Source organism: Solanum tuberosum, unplaced genomic scaffold, assembly GCF_000226075.1.
Source record: "Solanum tuberosum cultivar DM 1-3 516 R44 unplaced genomic scaffold, SolTub_3.0 scf00206, whole genome shotgun sequence".
NCBI lineage: Eukaryota > Viridiplantae > Streptophyta > Magnoliopsida > Solanales > Solanaceae > Solanum > Solanum tuberosum.
The window spans coordinates 1,120,039-1,125,952 of NW_006239131.1; the positions used below are offsets into that span (position 1 = coordinate 1,120,039).

At 34.3% G+C, this 5,914-nt stretch overlaps 1 long non-coding RNA gene across 7 annotated transcripts in view; it reads left to right on the plus strand.

The window, feature by feature from the left end:
* LOC102600842 (uncharacterized) overlaps positions 1-5,507 on the plus strand; it is a 12,722-nt gene extending 7,215 nt beyond the window's left edge. For 2 of the 7 annotated variants that reach the window (XR_001474470.1, XR_001474475.1), the window contains exons 4-7: positions 914-1,461; positions 3,158-3,371; positions 3,511-3,808; positions 5,233-5,507. This is a non-coding gene — a long non-coding RNA (uncharacterized lncRNA). Of the gene's footprint in view, positions 1-913; positions 1,462-2,177; positions 2,250-2,336; positions 3,372-3,510; positions 3,809-5,232 lie in introns of all 7 variants that reach the window. The other 5 variants (XR_001474471.1, XR_001474473.1, XR_001474472.1 and 2 more) reach the window with 5 other exon arrangements.
* The last annotated feature ends 407 nt before the right edge of the window (positions 5,508-5,914 follow it).

Genomic DNA, 5,914 nt, shown 5'->3' on the forward strand with positions numbered 1-5,914 from the left:
CAGGTCCCTACTGGGGCGGCGGGTCCTCGCGGGTGGCAGGCCATCGTAGGGGTGGGGCCTCGCGGGGGGCGGCATCTAGGCCCAAGCGTCCCTAGGTGGCTGGTGTCAAGGTGATGAGTCAGGGTTTGGATAGGGGGTCTCGAGTCTTCGTCTGGGAAGGGTGTCAGGTCTCAAGTCGAAGTCTCTCATCAGGTCATGATAAAGGTTTTGATCAGGGTCGGGTCTTTGGTCTTGAGTTAGAGTCGGATATCGGGTCGAGGTCTCCGATTATGTCGTGGTAATGTTTCGGGTTTATGTCTGATGAGGTCTATTCACAAGTGTCAGTAGTTCCTCACAATCAGGATTCTAGATGCTTAAAGTTAAAAAAAAAATTAATAGAAGCATTGTCAGGATGATTTTACTCTTTTTTTAACTTTTCTATTTGAAATATGTTTGCTGCCTAGGATGATAAAATCAAGTGTTACTGAAATTGTAACACTTGTCACCATTGGACATGAAAATCTGATTTCATCCATTAATTGTTCACCTTTGTTTTATCAGTAAGTCTTGTTGAATTATATGTATGGAAAAAAATAAACTGAAATCAGGATATACTAAGTAAATTATTTAACTGAAACTCTAAAAGGTCCTGCATCTGAACCTGTCCAAATGGAATCCATAATTTCCATAGAGGCAACTGCAACTAGTTTAAGCGCTCTATGTGCTGATGTAATTGTAGTTATTGAATGTTGATTGTTCTAATTAAGCTTGAGGTACATTACTTAACTTGGCTATGTTTCAGTTGAAAGTTGAAACTAACTCTCCTAATTAAAGCTTTCTTCTAGAAAAAAATAATTCACATGTGCATATATAGGAAGACTAGAACATGTTTAATTATTTGTAGTTCAACTAATATTCTTTTTCTCTTTGCCAGTATGGATTAAAAGAGCAGGCTGAAAATTACATGGAAGATCAGGGGCAATTGTTGCTCTTATTCATGAATAGTTTCAAGGTTGGACTTGGTGAAACATCTCCAGGTTGATGTTGCCACCATCACAATTTTTGTTCTGAGTTTGAAGGTTTACTGAATTATCAGAATCGTCGGTTTCTGCCTCTTCTTGCTGTGGTGCTAATTGAGAGCCTAACACAAGTTTGTCACCAGGAGAGGCACTTGCTTCCTTAGTTTCATTTGATGTTTCAACATTTCTTGATAACTTAACTTCAGGTCCAATATGAGTATTTTGTGGTTCCTCATTCTTTGGATAATTCAAATTTTCCATCATGAAGTCCATTGAAGTAGTCGTAATTGACTCTTTAGGCACAACTTGTGTTTCACCCGCAACCAGTACTTAGTTGATCTCGGGATTCGAGTTCTCATTAGGGGACCCTCAAGAGCTTTAGTCATCTGAACATAATTATGTTCAAGAAATGTGCATAAAGTTCATTGCTTGGCCGAACTTAAGTTCTGCATCAGGGTAAATAGTAAGTTCAGCTCTACTTTGATTGAATTGATATTGATGATTTTCTTATCCACCATGAGGTCTTTCAGCTGAATCTCTGCCCAGCAATTTATATGGTTAATGTTATGACTTTATTGTTTTGTATTCTCATTTAAAGGTTTATGATGCACAAACGGAAGTTGTTGTCACTTGAACATCTCCATCCACGCGTTTTCTATCACTTTGCAGATGCAAAGCTACAATTTAGTATATTTTTTCCTTTGGTTAGTGTCAATTTTGTTAAAAATTTGGTACAAGTTGGTTCAACATCTGCTTGTGATAGCTTAGTGTTGATTGTAGAAATTTTAAAATATTTATTTAGTTTCATGCATATGTTAAATCGATCACAATTTGAGTAGTTCCCCAATGTGTTAGTAATATCAGATATAACTTAAGCATTTAATTCCATCTTTTTTTAAAAACATAGAGAATGAGACAATAAGCAAGGGCCTGTTTGGATTGGCTTTTGGCTTATTTTTGTTATTTTGGCTTTAAAATAAGTGCTTATAAGGACTTTTTAACTTTACCCAAACACTTCAAAACTGCTTAAAAGTTATTTTGGCTTAAAAGCACCTAAAATAACCAATCCAAACGGGCACTTAATTCCTTCATGAGTGACATTCTTTTCTGTCCCTATATAGTAAAATCAACTTTTCATTAGTTGACGTGCCCCTAACTGAAGATTTACTTTTGACACAGATAATATTGAAATTGATGAACATGTTCCTGTGGCTTCTACTTCATCTCATAACACACAAAATAGTAAAAGAGGTAAACTTACATAAAATCGATCATCTACACTTTCAGAATCCATAATAACAAAAATTATTGTTATATTCAGTCATCTATATCTTCCAGGCCCTTGATGCATCATTAGCGGCTGGACAGGCAAGAGGCAAGTTTCAACGCCAAGAAAAACTTGAGTTAGATTAATAAGTTTAAAATAGTGAAAATGTGCAAGTAACAAGAAAAGTTGAACAAAATAATACATGAAATAAATTTTGGTTGGAACCAAAAAGAGTTGAGAGTTTAATAAGCTAACAACACTAACGATTTAAAGATTAGAGGAAGTGGGGTACAGATAGGCAGAGAGATATGAATAGAAAGTCTGCCTGCACTATTAAAAATCAAACGATAAATCCTTCTGACAACCTATTACCTTAGGCTGCCAGAACCTGTGTGTTGCATATTTGATTGTTTTCTGGAAAGTAATATGCTCATTCTTCTGTTTGTTCTGCAACTTGATCCCTGACCATGGTCTTGTCCTGCACTGTTCTCATCTTTGAGAAATGCTAAACTTTTCGCTATACCTATACTGTATCCAGTCTTATTGTGTCAAACCTTTGCTTATTCTGGTTAATTGATAACACGTATAGATATATTTGAGAATTGTGAATCCAATAGCTTTTACTCTTATCCTGAAGTTGATTGATAAGTAGATAGCACACTTTTTGTTCATTCCAATTGCTTTCTGCATCTTAGCATTTAACATATGAGAAATGGTTGATAAAAGGTAAAATCTATATTGTTATTTTGTAGTAATATGCGAGTCGTGATATCCGTTTCATTTGAAATCTCCGAGTTATCAGATCGTAAGCCTCATGACTCACCAAGATTCTAATGCACCCTTAACTGGTGTTTTTTATGATGTTTCGTTGTTCTGTTTTTTTTTTTTGCAGCCAAGATGCGGCTAGTGAACCATTGTAATCGACTCTTCAGGCACAACTTGTGTTTCATCCGCAACCAGTACTTGGTTGATCACAGGATTCGAGTTCTCATTAGCTCCACCCTCCAGAGCTTAAGTCATCTGAACATAAGTATGTTCAAGAAATGTGCTTTTTAGCTCATTGCTTGGCTAAATTTGTGTTCTGCATCAGGGGAAATAGATTTAAGGTTAGCTAGAGAGTACTTTGATTGAATTGATTCTGTTGATTTTCTTGTCCACCATTAGTCCATACTTTCAGCTGAATCTCTGCCTTGCTATATATGTGATTAATCTTATGAGTTCATTGTTTTTTATTCTCATTGAAAGGTTTATGACACACGAAAGGAAGTGTTGTCACTTTGAACATCTCCATCCTCGCGTTTCCTGTAACGTTGCAGATGCGAAGCTACAATTTAGTATATATTTCCTTTGGTTAGTGTCAATTTTGTTGAAAATTTGGTACAAGTTGGTTAAAACATATGCTTGTGTATAATTTCTCTGCTTACTGTAGAAATTTTTGAATATTTATTTAGTTTCCGGGCATTTCGTTTCAATGTGTTCTAGTACAGGCGGATGCGAGATTGATCAGGTTTATGGACAAGTCTCATTAGTTTCCGACAATCAGGTATTATGTGCTTCCATTGTTTTTTTATTCCTTCATGAGTGACCTCCTTTTCTTCATGGAGATCAGGGGCAATTGTTGCTCTTATTCATGAACAGTTTCAAGGTTGGACTTGGTGAAACATCTCCAGGTTGATGTTGCCACCATCACAATTTTTGTTCCGAGTTTGAAGTTTTTTTGAATAATCAGAATCGTGTGACAATAATAGACTGTTTTTTGTCTTATATGGGTTTGGATGATCCTTACCTCATGCGCTAACTCTAAGGTGTCGTTTGGTAGGATGCATTAGAAAAATAAATGCATACATTAGTTGTGCAAAACCTTGTTTGGTACACTTTCAACTAGGTATACACTATTTATATGACTCATTTATTGTGAGGCAAAGAAAAATATTATTTTTCTGACCTAAAACAGTGGAGTCAGTGAGAAAGAGAAATGAAACCTGGCTTTGAGTATATTACGATTTGAGGGGAAGAGGATGAAATGGTAATATTATATGGAGGATAGAGAAATTGACTTATGGGTAACTTGTACACCAAACTAGCTAACACGGCTTCATATAAAGTTACGGAAGTGAATGAGATATAGATTTTTGGTACTCTGCAATTTTGGTTGATACTACATAGGTTTAATTTAACTGTTGATGAGGTGTAATTTAGGGTTGGTGAATCTGAACCCACGTCATGCAACTTTAACTCTAAGAACTTACATGCCTGCATTTTGGCATACTTCTTGATATTAAATTAGGACAGGAGTAATGAAGTTCGGTAACAAATTAAATAAAAGTCTGGGGGTGGGGTGAGCCTACGATATATGATGATTCATTGTGATTGTCTCTTCTCATCATCTATAACTTTGTTATTCTTCTACTCTACTTTGTTTGTTGTGTCATTCTCTACTTGTGATCTAATGCAAAGATATGTAGGGTGTTGCACTATGTGGCTACTAAATGCCTCTTTTCTTGAGTTATCGTCTGTTAACATATTGCGTCTCTCTCATCTCTGTGAATCATTACTTCATTAGGTTTCATGTTTCGTAGTTAAAAATTGAAGACATATTAGTGATTTCCCTATTGCAATATCTTTCTCTTAGTCCATTTTTTTCAGATTTGACTGTTGGAGCTGAGTGACTTGTATGTATAGTTTATTTGGTAAATCTTGTCTGATAGGACTAGGAATGAGTATCCTGAAGTTTGAACTATTTGTTTAAAAACTTTGATTTTAAACTGATGCATTATTGGTGAATGATGGCATGATTTTGGTTAATTTTTTGGAGATTTAACAATTTTAGTGTTGCTAGTAAACCATTTTGACAGTGACATATGTGATCAACTTCTGCTAGAGTGCTGCTATTATTTCTTGTGTTAAATGGTTATTCATGTCCTATTGAAACTTTATTTGATAGTTTGGTAATATTCCATTTTTCAGCTTTCTGAAAATGTCTCGACGGATGATGTTGATCGGAAACAGGAATCAAGAGGTTGATTTGTGAACTTACCAAAAAATAAAGCTCCGAAGATCTCCAGCTGATTAGATGACAACTTGTCTTTAAATTGCTTAGAAAAGAAAAATACTAGTTTGAACTTACTGCAGGACACTTGCAATACAAGAGAAGCATGTCATTGTAATGACTTAAGCTAGGTTGAACTTCCTACTTCATTCCCTGTAGCATGTCATTGTTCTTAATTGTATGATCATGAATATTTTATTATTAGATGACATGTTTTATTAATTTATTCTTAATTTATGCAATTCTAATTTAAAAAAATATCAATATGAAATAAATAAATATTTGTAATTAGTGACAAAATTATCTTCATACGACTAACTTTTAGCAACAACTAAATTAAACTTTTATAGACAAATATTTTTATTACAAAATAAATTAGTTTATCAAAAGTTGACTACATTTAGTAACAAAAATATTTGTCACTAATCATAACAATTTATAGTGACAATTCTATATTGTGATAAAAACAAAACTTTTGGTGACAAAATGATAGATTTAACTACAAAATTGTTAGTTTTTTTTTTATAATATAATAAATTTGACACTAATTTATACATTTAAGGATGAAATACTTTTTTGTATATAAAAACAGTCATTAGT